Source organism: Loxodonta africana, chromosome 4 (genome assembly GCF_030014295.1).
Source record: "Loxodonta africana isolate mLoxAfr1 chromosome 4, mLoxAfr1.hap2, whole genome shotgun sequence".
Taxonomy (NCBI): Eukaryota; Metazoa; Chordata; class Mammalia; order Proboscidea; family Elephantidae; genus Loxodonta; species Loxodonta africana.
Window position 1 is genome coordinate 173,164,331 of NC_087345.1, and position 25,335 is coordinate 173,189,665.

Here is a 25,335-nt window from a genome sequence, read left to right on the forward strand (position 1 = left end):
TTATGCTTCACAGGAGCATAACAATTTCTTCTAAAACTTAAAGAAAAAGGCAAAAATAGAACACTTTTTGCCAACCACAAAAATTCATATATTTTTAAATTGTGGAATAAAAATGAGCTTCTATACACTTTTTTTTAAACCACAGAAAAGGAGAAACAACAAATATCTCCTCCTATACTCAACTCTAACCTGAAGTGTCTGTAAAAGCAGAAGTATTTGCACTTCAGATACACAGCTTTACATCTGAGGCAGCTAAAAATTATCTACCAACTAAGTAGGCTAAAAGTGAGGTGTGGTATGATCAAAATTTACCCTTTTAGAATCATAACCCATTTCTGAAATGTGTTTTTCGAAGGAAGCCTATTATCTTTAATATGTGGTTTCATTCAACCAGAAATTCACTGAACTGGGAATCAGATTCTAAAATCTACACAATTAATCTGATAACCAACTTGGCTGGCTGCAAAATTTAAATTTTAAAACTAATATGTTACTGCTCTGTTGTTGTTTTAAATCAAAGAGATTTCTTCTGGGACCTCATGGCAAAGGAATGAGAGTTCAGCCTATCTCGTAGAGGAAGGAGTGGTCTCTATTCTTAAAAACAGGAGGTTCGCCTACATGATCACCTGGGACAAACTTGGCCTGTTCAAGCAGGCTAGAAGGTTATAGGATCCTGGGAATGTTTAACATCAAGAAAAGAATTACAGTTCAGTAAGATCAGAGGGAATTACACAGGAAATGTGAACAGTAACCCTTTCATATCTCCACTCTCCCCTCCCCGCCTGTGATAAATGGAGTCCTGCTGCAGCCTAACTCTGTGAATATATAAGCTAACAGCTGAGACGGAATGAGGAGGAAAAAAAAAAAAAAAATGATATTTTATACACACACACACACAAAACACACACACGAGGCATAAAATCATGCTGCTCAGAAAACAGCCTTTAGTCTAACTGCCACGTATACACTGTACTATTGCCTTATCCAACAGAACCCTAGGTAAAAATTCCTCGGGAAGAATCAGGCGGGGGTAGGGGATGTAATACTTGGCAGACTCATCCTAAGTAGGGAAACGTAGCTCATCTGAAGCTGACCAAACAAATAGGTCTCCACCCTGGCTTATGTTTAAACATCTTGTTCTTAGTCAGTCTGTAGGGAAAACATTCTTTCCACAATAAATAATATGTAATCAAATCAGAAATTCTTATTCCATCCTTCGTCTTCTCTATGTAAGTTCCTTCAACATTCTCAGCTAGAAGCTTAAGAGAATTTAACTCATTTTGAACCTCTGTGCTTTTAGAAGAGCTTGGCTATAGTCAAGGGAAGTTACAATATTTCTAGTTGGAAAGATGGAAAAGTAGATGTGGCTGTGCAGATCCTAGACTCTTTTAGAGACCTCTGGTTGGGATCTCAAGAAAGCAGGCTACTCTTACCACATTTGCCTCTGGGAAAGGGAAAAATGCTCAGTTTCTATGAACAGGTGAGTTTGAGAAAGATTGTTTAGGAAAAAAAAACAAAAACAAAACAGTCCTCACGTGATGAGGGCATGGCTTGGGTAGCAAAATAAAATGATGAAAAAAGTGGTATGTCCAATGAGCTAGTTTTAAAGTACGGAATGGAATTTCACAGGGCACTCTGAAACAAGATTTAACTTTTTCCATTGGTGTAGCTTCAGGATAGATGTAGTGGTCCTCAAAGAGTAGGTCAAGAAATAAACAGTAGTGAACACAGAAATGTCAAAGCACACCATCAATAAAAATCAAAAAGGTTCGCTTTTCAGAATTATCCAGAAGAGAGAATAAAACCAAAGGATTTTTTATTGTTGTTGTTGTCTGTCCCCCCCAGCAAAGTGCCTCCTCCAAAGCACACGGAGTCAGTCTTCTTTAAGGAACAGTCTTTACTAGTAATGTTTTCAGGCAATAAACGGCACGCCACCCAAATGGCAAATGACGTTTTTTAATTGTAGCCTTCCTAGTTATCTTCAAGTTAAATAACTGATGTCTGACTTCTCTAGCACAGACATGTAGTGCTGTGATTCTCATCTAGCTAAAGGTCTTCACTCATTCCACGGATTTTAAATTACTATAACATTTGTATTACGGAAAATATAAACAAAAATGGAGGGAAGAAGATGATAAACAAACCCTAAAACAGTAAACTAGACTTCTGATTGGGCTTCCAAGCAAGATCAGTTCCCTGTTACAGTGTAGACTCTGAAGTACACCAAATGGAAATTTAGTGGAGCTCAGTCTCCTGGTCTGAGAAGTGAAAGTTACTATCAGGGCTTCTTCATCATGTTTAACCTGTGTCCTCTTCTGATAAACATGAAAAAGTCATGCCCTCAATGGATGTTATATGAGATTTCAAAATAAGTATTATAACTAAAAATAAAACAAAGCAAGGTACTTTCTGTTTTTCCAACAGTACCCCACTACAACAAAGCTTATCAACATATACTTTTATAAGTGCACAGATATTAATCAATACTTGTTTTGTCTATCTTGAAGACAAAAAATAAAAAATTCATACAAACATTAATGTATTGATGACAATGAAATATTTATTGGAACCTTCTCCCCTCATTGAGAAGGACTGTAGATAATCTTTTCAGATTTTTCAGCCAGAAGAAATGCTGACTGATACACACTGAGCATTCAATATTTGCTAAATGACTCAACAAGAGGCCTTCTTTACCTATTCTGAAAATAACAGAACCCTAATATAGTAACCAAGAGCCCTGGTGGCATAGTGGGTTCAAACCCACGAGCCACTCTGTGGGAGGAAGATGTGGCAGTCTGGTTCAGTAAAGATTACAGCCTTGGAAGGCCCACTGGGCAGTTCTACTCTGTCCTGTAGGATTGCTATCGGTCAGCATCAACTCGACGGCAATGGGGGTAATAAAGTAGCTTCTTTTAAGTAATAGGAAACCCTGGTGGTGTAGTGGTTAAGTGCTACGGCTGTTACTTGAGACGTTGGCAGTTCGAATCCACCAGGCGCTCCTTGGAAACTCTACGGGGCAGTTCTACTCTGTCCTATAGGGTCGCTATGAGTCGGAATTGACTCGACGGCAGTGGGTTTGGTTTGGTTTTTGGTTTTTAAGTAATAAAGAATAGAGGCAAGCAGGTTAAGCCTTCATTATAGAAAGGTAAAAAGGCATTAGTAAATGAGATAAACTGTAAAAACCCTTGACATCAGTTATGATAATTAAAAATAAAAAGAATATCATCTAATATTTCAGCATTTATACAAGCGCTTAGCAAAGTACAAAATACTTCATATAATTTTAACCCAACAGTTACATGATGTGGAAATTATTATTATCATTTGACATATAATAAAACCAAAAAACCCCAAACCCGTTGCTGTCATGTAGATTCCGACTCATAGCAACCCTATAGGACCCAGTGGAACTGCCCTATACTATTTCCAAGGAGTGTCTGGTGGATCTGAACTGCTGACCTTTTGGTTAGCAGCTGTAGTAGCTCTTAACCACTATGCCGCCAGGGTTTCCTGAAATATAATGAAACTGGTTAAAACAGGGGAAAGTGGCTTTTTCAAGGTCACCTGGCTAGTTAAGCTGTATGACTGGGACTAATACTCTTCTGTTTGCTATCACACTCACTAGAAGCTCTTTACTTTGTCATGAAATGTTGACAATATCCTTATCCAAACCCCCCAAACAGAGCATACATAATAAGCACAACCTTTTTCTCTCCACCCACGCAACTTAACTCCCTTTCTACCAATTCCCATATAATTCTCAGAGTTCCCACTGCAGCAGCTTTTATCTCCTCCTATCAGATGACTAAGGGCACAATGAATGGCATTTTTCAAAAACAAACTTCCTTCAGTCTAGGTCTTATATCCTGTAACTGTCCCCCAAAACAAGGGCATCATCACAGGTGTGGGCTTTGCAAACCTGTTACTACTGAGGAAATGTCTGGGGTTGTCTGTTCATCATTTGGAATGAGTCAAATATTACACACACTACCTCTTCCTTCCCAGAAGTTGAGCAAGAGTCACCGTCATATTTCCAGCCTTCTGGTCTAGCAATCAGATGCCTGACTCCAGGGAGTTGGTCAAGTTGATGGCAAAAGAATAACAAAACTAACAAGGCTAAGGTTATATTCTAAAAGTTTCTAAAAATCAACATCCTAAATGTTTTATTTTTGAAGTCTTATTAAAGAGTGCTAAATTACTGGCATTAGTAATTCAATGAAAATGGGAGGTATAATAAAGGTGGGGTTTTATGTTCATAAAATCCACTATTTTATTCATCTCTGAAGGTTACTGTAAAGATTATGAGACTAAATTATATGAAAAAATGCTAAATATCTTGCCTTGCACATAGTGACTGTTCAATAAATATCTGCTGCTATTAGTAGTATTACTGAATTATTAAACAGAAAACATAAAATAGAAGGCCACATTTAAAATGAACTAGCAAACAATACATTCTGCAGTCTTCTTAACATCTACACAAAACATAAATATCTACTCTATGCATACACGTACACGCATATAAACATTCAGAAGATTTGGAAGAATAAATTGCAAAATGATGACCTCTAGGAAAATGGAAGGGTGACAGTCAAAGGAAACTTTAGTCTCATCTGTACTGTTTTGTTTTTAAAACAAAAGAATGTATTCATGTACTCCTTGTGTAATTCATTTTTTAAAAAAGCAGAAAAGAAAAATATTTTTACTCAAAGTACCATCTTATTAAGTTTCTTCAATTCCAAAGAATTGACTTCACTACTATTACATGAAAAGTTTGTTTGCAGTTAATTATTCCAGATTTCTAGAACCTTGTTTTCTTTACTCAGTAACACCACTCAAGTTTTATATTACCAATCGGCTATACAATCCTACCTAGTAATACTGCTAATTACTATAAACATCTTCTTGTGCCAAAAAAAAAAAGTCCCTTCCCTTTTGTTGAGTTTTAAAAACCACTAAATGTATTTAATCACGGTACAAGGAGGCTTTCAAAGTCCAGGAAGTCATAATCAAAAAGTTTTACATAAAAAGATTACCTTTTTCCCTTAAATTTTGCATTCTTTTACATTTAATAAACCACAGAGTTGAGTCCTTGATGCTTTTTTAAGGCCAAAGGGTTGCCTATTTAAAATTACCATAACAATTTCAAATGTCTTGAGGGCTGCTGTAATTAAAAACCTTTCCTCCCAGGCTCTTCCTAACTTGTAATTTTTGTCTGTACCATATTGGATCTGGTTTTTCAAATTCTAACTTTCTTTCCAGATCACAACCATGACTTTGACTTTTTCATCCCATTCTTTTTTCCCTTCAGATCATACAGATTTGAGCCAATAAAGTATGGGCACACCAGGTCACAAAAGCTCTTATTAAGTCCCCAAGAGTAGCAAATTGTGGGCCTCCTATGGCTCAGTCATGGAGGTAAGCCACATACTCCACAGGCCCATCCCAGCCCAGGCCCCTTCAATTTACAGATCCAGCTTATAAATTAAAGGCCTGCTGTATTGTAAAAAGAGACCAACATGTCAACAGACAGAGGACAGGGAAAACAGTCTCTTACTTGAACAGAAGGACATAGGCTGAACAGGAAACCCCTACATCAAAGAGCTGAGGACTCAGTGATTGTGGGAAGCTATGTAATCTTTTAAAGGTGTATTTAAAATTCAAGGACGGCCATTTCTGTAAATTAATGGGGAACAGTATTTGATCAAAAGCTACCTTCCTATAATTTCAAATAAAAAACTGTAGATAAAATTTGTAGCTAATACAGAACTGCAAAAAAAATAATACAAATATAGAGCTTTATCTTTAAAAAACAGAAGAAATGTATCAATAAGTTCTTTTTTTTTTTTCTCCCAGACTCCCAGCTATGAACTCATTAATATTAAGCTGTTGTTCCTGCAAGAACAAAGAAAATGGTTCCACCAGTAGCTAACTCCCCTTGTTCTAGAAGTTTTAACCTAGTGATTAAGAAGATGGACTTTGAAGCCAGGTCCCACATCCACCACACACTAGTTGCTATTGATCAAGTTGCTTGACTGCTTCTCATTTGTAAAACTGGACTAATTAATACCTATTTTATAGGAATGTTGCAAAGGTTATATAATTTGCTATATGTATTATCCTTAACATTAGAAATGTACAGCTCCTGGAACAGAACTTTAAGCATAGCTTACTACGACCAGTAAAGGAATGGATGCCTTGAGGCCGCTGAGTTCTATTCTTGGGACGCATTCAAAACCACCTGCACCATTACCTCCTGTGCACGCTAATTATGTATTTCCTCCCGTATGCCTCTGGTATTCTAGTTCCCTGTTTACCCATCTCCCCTCTGGCCTACAGATGCCTTAGGACAGAGACTCTATCTTACCTTAGAGCCCCAGCATCTAGCACAGTGCCTGGCATAGAGTAGATGCTCATTAAAAACTGAATGAAAGGTAAGTCAAATAAATATTAGCCATTTATCTGGAAACCCTGGTGGTGTAGTGGTTAAGAGCTACGGCTGCTAATCAAAAGGTCAACAGTTCAAATCCACCAGGCACTCCTCGGAAACCATATGGGTCAGTTCTACTCTGTCCTATAGGGTCGCTATGAGTCAGAATCGACGCAACGGCAATGGGTTTCGTTCAGGTTTAGCCATTTATCTGTCTGCCCCACTCAAGTTAAATTCCTGAGAGTACTGAATGTTAATGTCTGCATTTCTGGAAGTGCTGACCATAAACATGTAATATGAAGACCCTGAATAAAAGCCTATTACATATTTTTATCCAAGTTTCAAATTTATTTTGAATTTTCTTTGAATTCATTCATGACATTTCTTTATTTATTAAAACAAAAGGCATTTCTGAAATAATTTTTTTTGTTTGTTCACTAGAAGCTCTTGACGGAGTGGAAAATAAGACCTTTCAACGATTCTTTAGTCCTCAAAAGTGATGGGTAGAGAGAAGAGAAGCAACCAGCGTCCAGTGCATGCTCTTTGCTGTGCTGCAGTGGGTGCAGCTATTGTTGGTGGCTCTTCCTCCAGAATCCGGCCAGGACAAAGTCCTTCTTCAAAAAGTCACCCTTTGACTGCTGTATAGGTTTTACTCAGTCAGCACTGGTTCCCAGCTCTTACACAATTGTGACATGTTCATTATTGAAAACTCTCTCTGCCCAACCTGCTCGTGACCATGCACAGAGCTCAGCTTATGAGAAAAAGCCAGCTCAGGCAGTACCCTATTGCTGACCCTGTGAAACGTGACTTCAGTGCTAGCCGCCTTTTACCGCTAGGAGCCCATCAATGAAAGGCCTTCACCGTGACCTACAATCTGATGTCAAACCTTTACCACACAGCATGTCCACCTCTCAGCATCCTCAAGCTCAAGATACAAACATATCTCAATGAAAAAGGTTTTAACCTTCTGGGAATCTAGATAACTACGTTTCCCACTTTTTTCAGGGCAAAAAAAAAAAAAAAAAAAAATGATGATTTAACACTCTACCGAGTCATTCTACTACCAAATTACTTCCAGGTGTTAAAACAGGGACAATCAGCTACAACATGTGTCACTTACTTAATATTAGGTCAGAGCATAAATACACAAGTTGCATATGGTCTTTTCTTCTAATCCTTACTCAGAGCAGTAAAATGAATGATTTATTCCTCTTGACTTTACAAGATTAAATTAAACTGACTTGTTTGCTTAGTGAAATTTAAAAATGCTATCAAATGGAAACTTTCTTGCCATTCCCATGCTCTAGTCAGTTAGGGAATTTTAAAGTTAGAAAGGATCTGAGGCCCAAAAAAGCTAAATGATTTGCCATGGTCACAAAGGTAAACAGCAGGACCAAAGCTAGAACAAAGGTCTTCCTGCCCTCTCAGCCCATGGGCGTTCCAAAATACCACACTAAATTGTGCCTCTTGCCAAGAACTTGCCAAGAACTTCATACTGACCTGGCAATCTTGGAAAGGCTGTTCTCAGCTTGACCTCACTTCCTACATCTTCGTAGTCCAGCTACACAATTATTTGCTAAAAAAATATGAGAAGGAAAAGCCTTCCATCTTCAAAAACAACTTAGCTGCAGCATTACTTTCTTAAAGATATTACCCCTAGCAACTGCTACAGTCACCTTCCTTTCATACTGTTTCCAAGACATGGCTGAGTACCTTTCAAGGCCCTGCTTCCCTAAATGGTTCTTAATCAAGTTCTGAAAACACTGGGAAAGCCCCATACAAGTGTCCTTAGAGCCACGCCCACTTTCAGGAAGTCACAGGACTAGCAGCATTCCAAGTAGGGGAAACAGCCTGTCAGAGACTCTATGCAGCAAGGGGAATGCTTCTGTCATTGAACAAACAGTAATGAGAATCTAAATGCCAGGCCCTGTGTTACCTTATATTGTAATTGACAGGGCACCTTAGAAAAGAAGCTTACTAATACATAACTAAGGAGGCCTAGTGGTGTAACGGTTAGGCACTCAGCTGCTAACTGAAATGTCAGTGATTGAAAACCACCAGTCGCCCTACGCGACGAATGATCTGGCAATCTGCTCCCATAAAGATTTCACCCTGGGAACCCTATGGGGCAGCTCTACTCTGCCATATAGAGTCACTATGAGTCAGAATCCACTCAACAGTACACAACAACAGTAAATAACTAGTAACCCTCCTCCAAGGAGCCCTGGTGGTGCAGTGGTTAAGCGCTCGGCTGCTAACTGAAAGATTGGCAGTTCGAACCCACCAGCAGCTTAGTGGGAGAAAGATGTGGCAATCTGTTTCCATAAAGATTACAGCCTTGGAAACCCTATGGGGCATTTCTGTCCTATAGGGTCACTGTGAATCAGAGTAGAATCCACGGCAATGGGTTTGAGTTTTTTGTTTAATTTTTTTTTTTTTTTTTTTTGGTTTAACCCTCCTCCACTCGCCAACACAAAATCCATTAATCCAATATCCCAAACATATTCTAAATCTTTTCCTTTGCTATAAAACTGTAAACCTACAGCCACTGAGTCAATTCTAACTATGTTTCTGCTGTCGTGTGCCATTTAGTCGATTACATCTCACAGCAACCCTATAGGACAGGGTATAACGGAGCCATGGGTTCCCGAGGCTGTAATCTTTACAGAGCAGGTTGCCAGGTCTTTTCTCCCATGGAGCTGCTAACTGCTGACCTTTTGGTTCACAGCTGAGCACTTAACCACTGTCCTACCAGAGCTCCTTGATTCTAACTATAGCATATACCAAGTACAGAATTTAATATTTTAACTTCAAATCTGACTTTTTCTACTTTTTGTTCTAATGATTTTGGTTTTTTTTTTTTTAATGACCAGGGAAATGGTCTGAAGGTGTGCAGCAGGAAAAAGGAAAGGAACATCTTAAAAAAAAAAAAAATGTGAATAGATCAAGAAAAATACTGAGAAGCAATGTAATAAGAATATATTTTTAATAATTTTCTGAAAGTTCATTTTGACATATGCCGAGAAAACAGTGGCAATTATTTTAAGTTGAGACAATCTTAGGACTTTTCATAATATTTATGCCTATATAAGAATTAATTAAATAAATATTTTCTTTGTTATTATAATTTAATAATAATCTTAGATTATCTTAATGAAAACTGAGAAGCAGATCAGTAAAACACTATTAAATCTGCCACCGCATACTGAGGAAAATCAAAAGATACCAACTCATTCTTGACTAATAATCACAGGTATTGTGTAAATTTAAAAAGTTCCCCCCAAAATTAAAAATAACCTGAACAGATATAAAAGTAGAAGACATCCATTTAGATAAACCGTACATAAAAAAGTACAAGCCAACAAAACAAATACAAAACTTTAACTCAAATAGGAAAATAATCCAGAAAGCAATGGAAACAAAGAATTTAATACAGACAGCTTAAAGCAAGATCAATGAAGCAAAACCAATTAGATCAATTTTGACAATAAATTCAAATGAGTTAAAATCGCTATTAAGAGAGAAAGGTTCTCATTAGGATAAAAAGAAAATACAACTATGCTTTACTTTTATATATGTAAAAGAAAATGACAAAGACTATAGGAAATACAAAGATTTATAGTAAAGCATAAATTGAGGTAACGATATTAATTCAGCTAAAATAAAATGCAAAGCACGAAGAACAAATCAGGAAGAAGAAAATCTGATAAAAGGTATAATCCTCAATTAAGATAAAACCAAAGCCAAACCCGATGCTGTCACATCAGCTCTGACTCATAGCGACCCTACAGGACAAAGAACTGCCCCACAGGGTTTCCAAAGAGTGGCTGGTGGATTAGAACTGCTGACCTTTGGTTAGCAGCCAAATTCTTAGCCACTGCACCACCAGGGCTCCATCAATTTAGATACTGTCAATTAACATAATGACACACAGAACAAACCTGATAGGAACTTGTTAATATGTTCTCCCTCCTTAAAGATTGCCTTTTTGTTTTCTTAACAATGTCTTTTGAAGAACGACAGTTTTCAATTTTGATGGGGTCCCAAGTATCATTTTTTCCTTTTATGGTTCACGCCTCTGAGTCCTAAGAAATCTTTGCCTACCCTCAGGTAGTAAATATTTTCCCATAGGATTTCTTCTTAAAATTTTATAGTTTTTGGTCTTTTACAGTTAGAGCTCTATAATTCTTTGCAAGCATCTTGGACTATGGGTTTATAGTTTTCATCAAATTTGGAAATATTTCAGTCATTATTTATTCAAATTTCTTTTTTTCTTCCACCCTCTCCTTATAAATCTGAGACTCCAATTAGACTTCTGTTAAATCCCTGGTTATTATCCCGAAGGTCGCTGAGTGCTGTTCATCTGTTTCAGTTGTTTTCCCCTCCATGCTTCATTTTGGTTAAATACTGCTGCTATGCTTTCAAGTTCACTGACTTTTTCTTCTGTCAGGCCTAATCTGCAGTTTACTCCATCTAGCTAAATTTTTACATCCGTTATTATATTTTTCAGCTCTAGATGTTCCACTTTTAATTTCTATTTCTTTCCTAATTATGTTCACATCATCCTTTCTATCCTTCAGCATATTTACAATAGTTGTTTTAATGTTCCCATCTGCTAATTTCATCGTATCTATCATTGCTCTTTGCAGGGTCTGTTTATATTGAATGATTTTTCTCTGGTTCTGGGATTTTTCTCCTGCTTCTTTACCTAATAATATTTTATTAAATGCTATTCACTGTGAATTTTATACTGCCAAGTTCTGGATTTTGTTGCATTCCTTTAAAGAGTTTTGGACTTTTACTGCCAGGCAGTTAAATTACCTATAGATTAGTCTGATTCTTTTGAGGCTTTGTTTTAATGTTCTTTAAGGCTTGTGTAGAGGAATGTTAATTCTAGGGCTAATTCTGTTCCAATCTTACGGCTACTGGGTAAGTTTTCTTTCCTCAGAAGTTGTTCTTGCCAGCTTCTTGGGGTTTCACCCTATGCAGGCACAGTTTGGTATTCAGCCAAATCTTCAAGAACACCCCTATCAATATTTCAAGAATTCTTTCTCTGCCTAACTCCTTCTTCTCCGGAACCCTGTTCTTCAAATTCTAGCTGCCTTAACTTCCTTGAACTCTGGTTTCTGTCTACTCAACTCAGAGAGATTGCTGGGCTGTTTGGGTTCCACATCGTTCCAACACAGTCTAGAAACTGCCTCCAAGTAGAAGGTCTGCGTGATGACAGGGTTCCCCTTGTTTGTTCTCCTTCTCTCAGGGTTCACAGTCCTGCTCTGTTATCCCACGTAAAAAAAAAAAAAAAAAAGTTATTTCTTATATTTTGTCCAGTTTTATAGTTGTTTGTTTTAATATAATTCCAGATCCTGTTACTCTCTCATGGCCAGAAGCATACACCTCTCCACCAGAAATATTCTAATTTATATTCTACTCTAAATTACACCAATAAAAGGTGAGGAGGGCTATGCAGAATGGTAATCATTACAGAAGTTATATAATTTTACCTTGAAAGTTGTATTTGAATTTACATGTGAATATTAATATGGCTTAATTTCATGGAATTTCTACTACTCAGGAAAAAAAATCTATACTTCAAGTGAATCAGGTTTTTCCATTCTGTCTGCTTGCTCCTTCCTTCCCTGCTCCATAGAAGAGTCAAGTATGTTACTCCTAGATTCAGGTTACTGAACTTTAAAGGCTGATGCAGAACTGATGTCCTTCTAAAAACCTACATATTTCACTAGGGGAAGAAGAGGCAAAGAAAAGGGTACTTATTTCAAATTCAATTTTTTTCCTTTAGGAACTGAGTACAAAGAGATCCAGATTTTGTTTCTGAACAAAAACTTATGCTGAGTAATATCAATAAATATGCAAAAGTAGGATTTGCCATATCTAATCCATAATTGTTCATAAAAAGTACTGATTTCATTTGACAAAGGCCCAGTATCAGTTAATTGGGGAAAAGATAGTCTTTTTAACAAATGGTGCTGGCATAACTGGATCTCCATTTGCAAAAAAATGAAACAGGACCCATACCTCACACCATGCACAAAAACTAACTCCAAGTGGATCAAAGACCTAAACATAAAGACTAAAACTATAAAGATCATGGAAGAAAAAATAGGGACAACCTTAGGAGCCCTAATACAAGGCATAAACAGAATACAAAACATTACCAAAAATGACGAAGAGAACCCAGATAACTGGGAGCTCCTAAAAATCAAACACCTATGCTCATCTAAAGACTTCACCAAAAGAGTAAAAAGAACACCTACAGACTGGGAAAGCATTTTCAGCTATGACATCTCCAACCAGTGCCTGATCTCTAAAATCTACATGATTCTGTCAAAACTCAACCACAAAAAGACAAACCCAGGCAAGAAGTGGGCAAAGGATATGAACACACACTTCACTAAAGAAGATATTCAGGCAGCTAACAGATACAGGAGAAAATGGTCTCGATCATTAGCCATTAGAGAAATGCAGATTAAAACTACGATGAGATTCCATCTCACTCCAACAAGGCTGGCATTAATCCAAAAAACACAAAATAATAAATGTTGGAGAGGCTGTGGAGAGATTGGAACTCTTATACACTGCTGGTGGGAATGTAAAATGGTACAACCACTTTGGAAATCTATCTGGCGTTATCTTAAACGGTTAGAAATAGAACTACCATACAACCCAGAAATCCCACTCCTCGGAATATACCCTAGAGAAATAAGAGCCTTCACACAAACAGATATATGCACACCCATGTTTATTGCAGCTCTGTTTACAATAGCAAAAAGCTGGAAGCAACCAAGGTGTCCATCAACAGATGAATGGTTAAATAAATCGTGGTATATTCACACAATGGAATACTACGCATCGGTAAAGAGCAGTGACGAATCTGTGAAACATTTCATAACATGGAGGAACCTGTAAGGCATTATGCTGAGCGAAATTAGTCAGAGGCAAAAGGGCAGATATTGTATAAGACCACTATTATAAGATCTTGAGAAATAGTATAAACTGAGAAGAACACAGACTTTTGTGGTTACAACGGGGGGAGGGAGGGAGGGAGGGAGGGAGAGGGTTTTTTACTGATTAGTTAGTAGATAAGAACTGCTTTAGGTGAAGGGAAGGACAATACTCAATACATAGAAGGTCAGCTCAACTGGACTGGACTGGACCAAAAGCAAAGAAGTTTCCGGGATAAACGGAATACTTCAAAGGTCAGCGGAGCAAGGGCGGGGGTTTGGGGACTATGGCTTAAGGGGACTTCTAAGTCAATTGGCAAAATAATTCTATTATGAAAACATTCTGCATCCCACTTTGAAATGTGGCATCTAGGGTCTTAAATGCTAACAAGCGGCCATCTAAAATGCATCAACTGGTCTCAACCCACCTAGAGCAAAGGAGAATGAAGAACACCAAGGTCACAAGACAACGAAGACCCCAAGAGACAAAAAGGGCCACATGAACCAGAGACCTACATTATCCTGAGACCAGAAGAACTAGTTGGTACCCGATCACAATCGATGACTGCCCTGACAGCACAACAGAGAACTCCTGAGGGAGCAGGAGATCAGTGGGATGCAGACCCCAAATTCTCGTAAAAAGACCATACTTAATGGTCTGGCTGTGACTAGAGGAATCCCGGTGGTCATGGTCCCCAAACCTTCTGTTGGCACAGGACGGGAACCATCCCCGAAGACAATTCATCAGACATGAAAGGGACTGGACAGTGGGTGGGAGAGAGATGCTGATGAAGAGTGAGCTAATTATATCAGGTGGACACTTGAGACTGTGTTGGCATCTCCTGTCTGGAGGGGGGATGGGAGGAAAGAGAGAGTTGGAGGCTGGCAAAGTTTTCACGAAAGGAGAGACTGGAAGGGCTGACTCATTAGGGGGAGGGCAAGTGAGAGTAAGGAGTAAGATGTACATTAACTTACACGTGACAGACTGACTTGATTTGTAAACGTTCACTTGAAGCTCAATAAAAGTTAATTAAAAAAAAAAGTACTGATTTTTACACTCATTCTTAAAAATATTCATCCTTTATTATTTGTGTAGGCAAATGTCCTAAACAGAGGCCCCACCAAACCATTAAATATCTTAAACGGTTATTGAAAAAAAAAAAAAAGAACAAATGCTTTTGATGAGGTTGAAGAAAGGCATACGGTGGCAAGAAGCAAATGTTTTCCTTCAAGGCTAGGCTGTCATGAACCAAATCAGAGTATACAGTTATCTAAAGGTTTTAATAACTTTAAAAATTATACACTATATCTAGAAAAAGAAACCCTGGTGGCATAGTGGTTAAGTGCTACCGCTGCTAACCAAAAGGTCGGTAGTTCAAATCTGCCAGACATCCTTTGGAAGCTCTACCAGGCAGTTCTACTCTGTCCTATAGGGTTGCTATAAGTCGGAATCAACTTGACCGCAGTGGGTTTTATATCTAGAAGAGACGGTAATAGTGGTTCAGTGGTAGAATTTTCACCTTCCATGTAGGAGAGCTGGGTTCAATTCTCAGCCAATACACCTCATGCACAGCTACCATCTATCTGTCAGTGGAAGCTTGCGTGCTGCTATGATGTTGAACAGGTTTCATCAGAGCTTCCAGACTTAGACTAGGAAGGAAAGTCTGGCAATCTACTTCCAAAAAAAAAGCTGATGAAAACCCTGTGGATCACAATGATCCAATCCAATTGTGCACAGGGGTGCCATGAATCAGGGGCTGACTGGACAACAATAAAATATCTAGAAAATTATACATGCTTACTATTGACAATTCAAGAAATACCAAATATATGAAGATGAAAATATATTTCATTGTAAATATATAATTATATATAATTTTATATTCATACACACACACATATGTATGTATATATGTATACATATGGAACCCTGGTGGTGCTGTAGTTAAGAGCTTGGCTGCTAACCAAAAGGTTGGCAGTTCAAACCACCAGCCATCAGCTACTCCTTGGAAACCACATGGGGCAGTTCTACTCTGTCCTACAGGGTTGCTATGAGGTGGAATCGACTCGACAGAAATACACAGAATTGAATAATCCACATATAATCCTGGAGCTCTCGTGGCATAGCGGTTAAGAGCCTGGCTGCTAGCCAAAACGTCAGTATAAATAGAAATAGTGCAAATATCTTTTCCTCATTTCCTTTTAATTATGTATTAAGCATAACTGAGAGTCACTGACTAGTCTTTAAAAACATGACCATTAAAATGGTCTTAACAGTGCCCTACTTGCCTGTCCTCAGTCCGGGACCTGTGTTTAACAAACACATAATACATATGCACTATAATCCTTTGCTGCTTAGAGTGGGGTTCATGGATCAGCAGCACCAGCATCACCTAGGAACTTGTTAGAAACGTAGACTCTTGGGCTCTACCACAGATAATTTTAAATAAAAAATATTAAAATGGCATTTAACAAAATATCTGGTGATTCATATGTACATTAAAGTTTGAAAAGTACTACCCTAGCTTATTTAATCATTTCCCCTAATACTAGACATCTGTACTGTTCTCAACTATTTTTCTATTATAACTAACACGGTACAGAACTTCCTTGCACGTGTATCTTTGCACTCTTGAGTAACTATTAATTAGGAGAGACACATTAACACGGGAATCCTAGATCACTACACTCTCTTTTAAATTTGTAGCTTCTAACCTGCTGTGGTCTGAGAAACCAGTTAACCAGCCTTCTTAAAATTAGGAGTTAGAGAAGTCAATGATCAATACAGCAAGTGGTAAGGCATGTAGGTCTGAATCCTAGCTCTGACACAACAAGCTGTGTAACTTTGGGCAAGTGACATAACTTGTCCAAGTCTTAGTTTCCTCATCTGTTAAATGAGGGATAGTAACAGCATGTAACTCATAGGATCGATGTCAGGGTTAAATGAGCTAAAATATATAAGGCACTTAGATAAGCGCTATTTATGTGATTGCTGTTATTATAAAGTTTGGAAAATGAGTAAATAAACTCTAAGTGAATTAAATATACCGTTTTAGGGCTCGAAGTATCATGCATCATCTGTATGTACGAAAAGCCTTTTTCTGCTTCGTTCCTCAATCTCAGGTCTGTTCTAAGTAGGAGTTTGGCAGACAGAAATGTTACTATATTTAAGAATCCTCCCCTTCATATATTACTCCATTACTGGCTTAAAGCAGAGTATGGATATATTAGTCTTTTGCAAAGACTATTTGCAAAAATGAGTCTCAACTGCCCTGAAGCAAGAGATCAAGAACCATAATGCAATGCTTATGCTACCTTTACAACGAAGGAGGACCTACTGTCTCTGTCTCCTCCTAGGAGGATCCCTGGCTCAAGTCAAGACAGGATTATCAATACAGGAGAGAATCCAAACAAAATGAGCTGGGTCAGAGAGGCGGAGTTTTGTTGGTGGGAAGTCAAGACAGTAACCAGCAAGGAGTCAAACTAAAGGACAGGGATAGGGACAATGGGATATGGAGCAGCAAGGTCAGAAACCTAGAGAAGACAACCAGGAAGAGATGCAAGGTGAAGGAAGGTCCAAGAGTCCAGGCCTTCCTTACAGAGTCAGGACAGCATAGTCATCAGAGTGCTGATTTCTTATGTTGAGCCAGACACAGGCTGAGCGGGGCAAGACCAGCTGCTGAAGGAAGCTGTGTCAGGTTACACATAACTTCTAGGTGTATCATCCTACTATTTAGGTGCTAGCTACCAGAAGTGATCAAATATGAAGTATTTATCATACTCGTTGCTGTTGAATTGATTCTGACTCACAGTGACCCAACAGGACATAGAACTGCCCCACGGGGTTTCCACGGCTGTTATCTTTAGGGAAGCAGACAGCCACATCTTTCTCTCACATAAAAAAAAAAAAAAAAAAACCTGTTGCCGACGAGTCGATTCGGACTCATAGTGACCCTACAGGACAGGGTAGAACTGCCCCATAGGGTTTCCAAGGAGCGCCTGGTAGACTCAAACTGCCAGTCTTTTGGTTAGCAGCCCTAGCTCTTAGCCACTATGCCACCAGGGTTTCCTTCTCTCACATAGAGACCCTAAAAATCATTCTCCCTGACATCACTAATTCCAAGTTCCATCGTTCAGTGGCTATAAGAAACGTGGATTTGCATGGTAGTCCATTATCTTACGTCTATTTACCTTAGATCTAACCAGAGCCCTGGTGATGCAGTGGTTAAGAGCTCGGCTGCTAACCAGAAGGTCAGCATTTCAAATTCACCAGCTGCTCCTCAGAATCCCTAAGGAACAGTTCTACTCTGTCCTATAGGGTCCCTATGAGTAAGAACAGATTGGACAGCAACGGGTTTTGGTTAAAAGCACTTATAACTTAAAATTCTCTATTATTTAAATCATATTTTTGTCTTAAGATAAAATAAAGGAATAGCCGTATTGGCCTCAATGAAACATACGAAACATGGTCCCTACTTCTCAAAGAGCTTCTGGTACAAGGATAAGGATGTGGTGAATTTTCCATCTTAGCAAACTCTGACCAAAGGCTATTTCCAAATATTGTGCTCTTTAATTCTAAGACTTCAACTTTTGTTGAGTACCTAAATTCCATTAGGGAATTTGTGCGTGTGTGCGTGTGTGCTATTGATCATTTCAGACAAAGAAATCAATCAAAATAAATTTAAAAAACAAAAAAAAAAAAAAAATGAGGGAAAGAAGGATGCCTCAAAGTAAATTCCTCGGATAAGGACTTGGCTAATCTGACTAGAAATCAACCTTGATGGAGGCTCTTCTTTTCCCCTAAAATATTGCAATCTTTAACTGAGAAGTGCTTTATACCTTATTGGAGAAAGATTTCCAAAGTAAATATAGGAAGGCGGTTCTGAGGAGGACTCTGAAAAGAATCAATTTCAAAAAAGAAGATTCTAAAAATTGATACAAACTCAGAGTTGGACATACTTTAGACATCAACTCTTTCCCGCTCTACTCTAGCACATTTTTCTTCTTGAATGAGGCCAATCAGCCTAAACCTGAACACTGTCAGCAACAGAGAACTTACTGAAATAGCCCATTCCATTTATATGCAGAAGGAACTGTTACCAACTTATTCATTAAACAGCAGAAATCCAGCTCCCTTTCACTTTTACCCATTGGTTCTAGGTCTGTCTCTGTACTTTTCTGTAGCTTGAAGTCTCCAGTCCCTTTTACAGTTGAAAACAATGCAAATTACAGAATCTTCAAATGTTAAAGCTGAAAAACTTGTAGTGCAACCTCTACCATTAAACGTGCTAGAGAGTCTTGGATATGTACTTTTCTTTTCTCCAAAGTCACCTCTGCTGACATCAGCCTAGAGCCTGATAGGTAGAGATGGGGGGGGGGCGGGGGGAGGCGCGCACAGGAGAGCAGGAAGGATTTCTCTGATTCCAAAGTATAAAGGACTCCAAAATCGAGGGTGTTTGTAGGAAAGAGTATGAATGGGAGGACATACGAGGAGGAAAGCAAATGTAGATACAAAAACTAGGGATCAGGGGGCTTAGAAGGTACCAGCAAGAAGTGGCAGTTTGAAAAGTGTGGCAGATGCTCACCAAACCAGTTTTTCTTCTCCCTGGACTTACTGTGAAGCCTTAGCAACACAGGGGTTACACATTCAGCTGCTAACCAAAAGGTTGGCAGTTTGAATCTACCACCCGCTCCTAGGAAACCCTATGGGGCAGTTCTACTCTGTCCTATAGAGTCACTAAGAGTCAGAATCAACTTGACGGCAACGAGTTTTAGGTTTTGGTTTTGGATTCACTGCTATGCTACATTTCCCAGCTTCCTTGATAGTTACACTCAGCATTGAGATCCGGACTATGGGATGTGGGTGGGCAGAAGTAAGGAACATCACCTCCAGGTATGTCTCAAAAACACTTCTTGTACAATCCCTTACTCTAGCTCTACCCATCCAACAACTGAATTGAGAAGAAGGCAAGGCTCTAGAACATGGCAGAGCCACAAGATGGAAGAAGAGTGTCCCAGGAGAACCATGTACCCAGCAAAGTCACTGACCATGAGCATATGTGCTAGACTATTGCATGAGCAAGAAATAAACTTTTATCTTTTTAAGACACTAAGAATTGGGAGCTGTTTGAACGTTAAACTAATGCTTGTTTCGGATGTGGGGTGTTGTAACAAAACCCAAAAATACACAGCACTGGTTTAGTAGAAGGCAATGGCGTAAGGAAATGGATTTGGAAGGCTGGGAAGATAGCAACTCGTGTCATACTGTAACAGAACATTTGCAGAAGTGTTGCTACAGACTAACTCTAGGGAAAGTGGCTGTCATCAGAACATTAGCATGTATTACCACTTTTGGCTACCTTTAGCAAGCCATTACCAGAAAGAGAAGAGTGCAAGAAAGAATCAACAGTTTGAACACAAAAGCAAAACGCAGTACAGTCCAGAATTTGGGTTGTCAAAGATTTAAAAAAAACAAAAACAAAAAACTGCTTTTAGACTCTCAACAGCAAGAGATAAGACTGAAAATACTTTGAAGTATTTTCCGGTAGAACTTCTTACCTGGATATAGTGACTCAGCCCTACAGCAAATGTTAGATTAAGGTTGTGACCTTCCCAACTATTGTTTTAAATGTCCTCAAAGCGGTCATTATTATGTAAAGAGAGAGAAACACAGGGGTGAAGAAACAAAGAACTAGGGAAAATTGAGAATTAAGTCTACGAAAGAACTTTGGTTGTGGTTATCAGCACTTGAAACTGACTCAACCCAAAAAGATAAGAAGCCTACTAAGTTCTTAAGGACCAATATTGTCAAGGAAACCACAGCCTATATTTTAAGAGCCATTGACTATTGAAAACACTTTAAAACAATTATTAGGTAAGAAGTGAGCTAAGAAATCTGCATCTAGGCCCTAAAGAGGGCATATTCCCTACATCAGCAGATCCCTAAGACCACCTTCAGGTTTGATAATTTGCTGGGAGGATGTAGAGGACTCAGTACATAATTATACTAATGGCTGTGATTTATTATAGTGAAAGGATATAAAGTTAGCAAAGGGAAAAGGCGCATGGGGAAAAATCCAGGAGAGACTAGGTGCAAGCTTCCAGAGTACTCTCCCAGTGAACTGATGGGACTCGCTTAACTCCCCTGGCAATGATGTGATAACCTATATGAAATACTGCCAACCAGAGAGGCTCATTCAAGACTCGGTGCCCAGGATTTTATTGGGGACTAATCATGTAGTACCTCCTGCCTGGCAGGAACCCAAATTCCATGGTCCCAGAAAAAAACTGTTCTGCATAAAACATACTGTTTGTACAAATAATTTAGGTATCTTTTTTTTTTTTTTTATGCCACTCCTATCGCTTAATGGTGGAAATGCTCCTGAAATCTAAGTTCCCGGAGGCCAGCCAAGGGCCAATTTTGTAAGCAGGTCTTTTAAAGGATAGCAGTCAGGCTATGTTAACTCTCTTCTGTTCACTCTTCAATGCCCACTTCAGATGGCACCATAGAAATAACTGATAAGGAAGAGCCTCCCAGAAGGTAGAACCAGGAGTCATGGAGAACAATAAACAAAGAAGTTCCTCTCAGAGAAGAGAACTGGAGCTGAATCAAGAAACTTTCCCTACACCCATGGAAGAAGATTTCTAAAATGCCTGCCCAGCAGGATTTTAGAAATACTAGTAATTATACGAGTCTCCCATTTTTCCAGTCTCCAAATGGGGAGTTTCTATTGTGGTTATCCTGTCTTTATTACACTACTATAAATGGGGTATATGCAGAAAATAAATTGGTGGTGTCAGATAATTTGGCAAAGCTGACTGGTCACCACACCAGAAAGAGCTATGCCTGGACCTGATGGTGAGATCCACATATCATCCAGAGAGCCTGGACTTTGAGCTGGATAAGTGAGTGCGTGTGTCACTTGGAAAGGGGGTGATAGGAAAGGAGTTAAGCAGATATTTAGTTCAAGAGGGGATATTGTGGCCAAAACCAGACAGATCACACTGAATCCATTTCCTTCTTCCTGGGCACACAACTAGACTACATTTTCCAGCCTCCTCTGCAGTACATACAGCCATGCGACTTAGGCCCAGTCAGTGGAATGCTAACAGAAGTAATTTACCTATTACCTACCTCCAGGCCCGACTCAGAAAAACTTCTCATGCAATTTTCTTCTTTCTTTCTGCTTATCTAAACATTGGACTAAAAGAAAAGAAGGATGAGGCCCTAGAACATAATGGATCTTTAAGATGGAAAGAGTGTGGCTCTCTAGTCACTATTTACAGGAAAGCAAGCCAGAAAGTCATACTCAGGAACTCTTGCACTGGACTATTACATAAGCAAGAAATGGACTCTATTTTCATTGAGTCACTGACATTTTACAGCTGTTTATTTAAACCAGTGGTTGTCAAACTTTAATGTGTATCAGAATCACCTGTTGGTGTTGTTAGTTACCGAGTTAGCCCCTGACTCACAGTGACCCCACGTACAACGGGATCCATAGGGTTTTCATAGACTAATTTTCAGAAGCCAAGCCAGGCTTTTCTTCCTAATCTGTCTTAGTCTGGAAGCACTGCTGACACCTGTTCAGCATCATAGCAACAAGCAAGCCTCCACTGACAGATGGTATGAAGTGCATTGGCCGGGGTTGAGCCTGGGTCTCTGGCACGAATGGCAAGAATTCTACCACTGAACCAACAAAACAGAGATTGCTGGGACCTACCCCCAGAATTTCTGATTCAGTAGCTCTGGGATGAGGCCTGAGGATTTGCATTTTTTTGGCTTTAACAAAGAGAAATTTATCTTTTCACCGTCTAGTAGGCTACAAATCCAAATTCAGGGTGTCAGCTCCAGGGGAAGGTTCTCTCTCTCTGTTGGCTCTGGAGGAAGGTCCTTGTCCTCAATATTCCCCTGGTCAAGGAGCTTCTCAGGTACAGGGACCCCAGGTCCAAAGGACACACTCTGCTTCTGGTGCTGCTTTCTTGGTGGTATGAGGTCCCCAAGAATTTGCATTTCTTACAAGTTCCCAGATGATACTGATACTGCTGACCCGAAGACCACACTTAGAGAACCACTGGTCTAAGCAGTTAGCCTACACTATCTAATAGAAGAGAGTAAGCAGGATGGCTGTCTTGAAAAAATAGCTGAAATAGGAATTGTGAATTCTTGTTAAGTTTCACCTGCTTGAAGCAGCCTCTTACGTGGGCTGCTGGGTATAAATGACCATGGATAGGGCAGATGGTTGAGCCTGTTCCCTTATCTTAAAAAAGAGAGAGAAAATGGTGGTAAAAGGTCCTAACTTGACCTAAGAGTCTTTGGTACCATAAATGCCAATATCAAACTCTGAAAAGACTGCTTACCCACTTTCCTAGAACATCTTTAGTACAATGAATATTCCACTCTCTCTCTCCCTTCTTTATAGTGTTATTAGTCTCTTGAATTCCCAGGGTATATAGAATATAATTTTCGACCACTGACTGATTGATTGACCCATTCATTCATCATTTACTGAGTTAACTACTATGTGCCAGGCATTGTACTAGATGCTGAAGATTCTGCAGTGAACAGTACAAAGTCTCTATCACCAAGAAACCTGTATTTTAGAGAAAGATGAACAATAAAAAAGGAAGAAAATATATAATTCCAGGTTGTTATATCCTATGAAGACAAATACATCAGGGTATGGAAGACAGTTATGAAAGAATAGGCTTTTTTATTTTATTATTATTTTTTAATAATCTTTATTGTGCTTTAAGTGAAAGTTTACAAATCAAGTCAGTCTCTCACAGAAAAACTTACATACACCTTGCTACACACTCCCAATTGCTCTCCCCCTAATGAGACAGCCCGCTCTCTCCTTCCACTCTGTCTTTTCATATCCATTTCGCCAGCTTCTAGCCCCCTCCACCCTCTCATCTCCCCTACAGGCAGGAGATGCCAACATAGTCTCAAGTGTCCACCTGATCCAAGAAGCTCACTCCTCACTAGCATCCCTCTCCAACCCATTGTCCAGTCCAATCCATGGCTGAAGAGTTGGCTTCGGGAATGGTTCCTATCCCGGGGCAGCAGAAGGTCTGGGGGCCATGACCACCGGGGTCCTTCTAGTCTCAGTCAGACCATTAAGTCGGGTCTTTTTATGAGAATTTGGGGTCTGCATCCCACTGTTCTCCTGCTCCCTCAGGGGTTCTCTGTTGTGTTCCCTGTCAGGGCAGTCATCAGTTGTAGCCGGGCACCATCTAGTTCTTCTGGTCTCAGGATGATGCAGTCTCTGGTTCATGTGGCCCTTTCTGTCTCTTGGGCTCGTAATTACATTGTGTCCTTGGTGTTCTTTATTCTCCTTTGATCCAGGTGGGTTGAGACTCATTGATGCATCTTAGATGGCTGCTTGCTAGTGTTTAACACCCCAGACACCACTCTTCAAAGTGGGATGCAGAATGTTTTCCTAATAAATTTTTTTTAAAACAATTTTTATTGTGCTTTAAGCAAAAGTTTACAAATCAAGTCAGTCTCTCACATATAAACTTATATACACCTTACTACATACTCCCATTTACTCTCCCCCTAATGAGTCAGCCCGCTCTCTCCTTCCAGTCTCTCCTTTCATGACCATTTTGCCAGTTTCTAACCCCCTCTACGCTCCCATCTCCCCTCCAGACAGGAGATGCCAACATAGTCTCAAGTGTCCACATGGTGCAAGTAGCTCACTCCTTATCAGTATCTCTCTTCACTCCCTTGCCCAGTCCTATCCATGTCTGACGAGTTGGTTTCGGGGATGGCTCCTGTCTTGGGCCAACAGAAGGTCTGGGGACCCTGACCGCTGGGATCCTTCTAGTCTCAGACCATTAAGCCTCGTCTTCTTACGAGAATTTGGGGTCTGCATCCCACTGCTCTCCTGCTCCCTCAGGGGTTCTCTGTTGTATACCCTGTCTGGGCAGTCATCGGTTGTAGCCAGACACCATCTAGTTCTTCTGGTCTCAGGATGATGGAGTCTCTAGTTCATGTAGCCCTTTCTGTCTCTTGGGCTCATAATTAACCTTGTGAGCTTGGTGTTCTTCATTCTCCTTTGATCCAGGTGGGTTGAGACTCATTGATGGGTCTTAGATGGCCACTTGCTACCATTTAAGACCCCAGATGCCACTCTCCAAAGTGAGATGCAGAATGTTTTCTTAATAGATTTTATTATGCCAATTGACTTAGATGTCCCCTGAAACCATGGTCCCCAAACCCCTGCTCCTGCTACACTGGCCTTTGAAGCATTCAGTTTATCCAGGAAACTTCTTTGCTTTTGGTTCAGTCCTGTTGTGCTGACCTCCCCTGTATTGTGTTGTCTTTCCCTTTCACCTAAAACAGTTCTTATCTACTATCTAATTAGTGAATACCCCTCTCCCACCCTCCCTCCCTCTCCCACCCTCCCTCCCTCTCCCACCTTCCCCCCCCCCCCTTCTTGTAACTACAAAAGAGTATTTTCTTCTCAGTTTAAACTGTTTCTCAAGTTCTTATAATAGTGGTCTTATACAATATTTGTCCTATTGCAACTGACTAATTTCACTCAGCATATTGCCTTCTGGGTTCCTCCATGTTATGAAATGTTTCACAGATTCATCACTGTTCTTTATCGATGCGTAGTATTCCATTGTGTGCACATACCATAATTTATTTATCCATTCATTCGTTGATGGGCACCTTGGTTGCTTCCATCTTTTTGCTATTGTCAACAGTGCTACAATAAACATGGGTGTGCATATTATCTGTCCATGTAAAGACTCTTATTTCTCTAGGATATATTGCTGGGTCGCATGGTAGTTCTATTTCTAGCTTTTTAAGGAAGCGCCAAATCGATTTCCAAAGTGGCTGTACCATTTTACATTCCCACCAGCAGTGTAGAAGTGTTCCAATCTCTCCACAGCCTCTCCAACATTTATTATTTTGTGTTTTTTGGATTAATG

The 25,335-nt window shown here is 39.5% G+C and overlaps 1 protein-coding gene across 41 annotated transcripts in view; it reads right to left on the reverse strand.

Moving 5' to 3' along the window:
- ZNF438 (zinc finger protein 438) overlaps positions 1–25,335 on the reverse strand; it is a 223,164-nt gene that overhangs the window by 135,191 nt on the left and 62,638 nt on the right. For 21 of the 41 annotated variants that reach the window (XM_064285043.1, XM_064285044.1, XM_064285045.1 and 18 more), the window contains one exon: positions 10,372–11,703. The exons of the other annotated variants lie outside the window; for them this stretch is intronic. The gene's annotated coding sequence lies outside the window, so the exon portion shown is untranslated. The remainder of the gene's footprint in view (positions 1–10,371; positions 11,704–25,335) is intronic. 41 annotated transcript variants of the gene reach the window in all.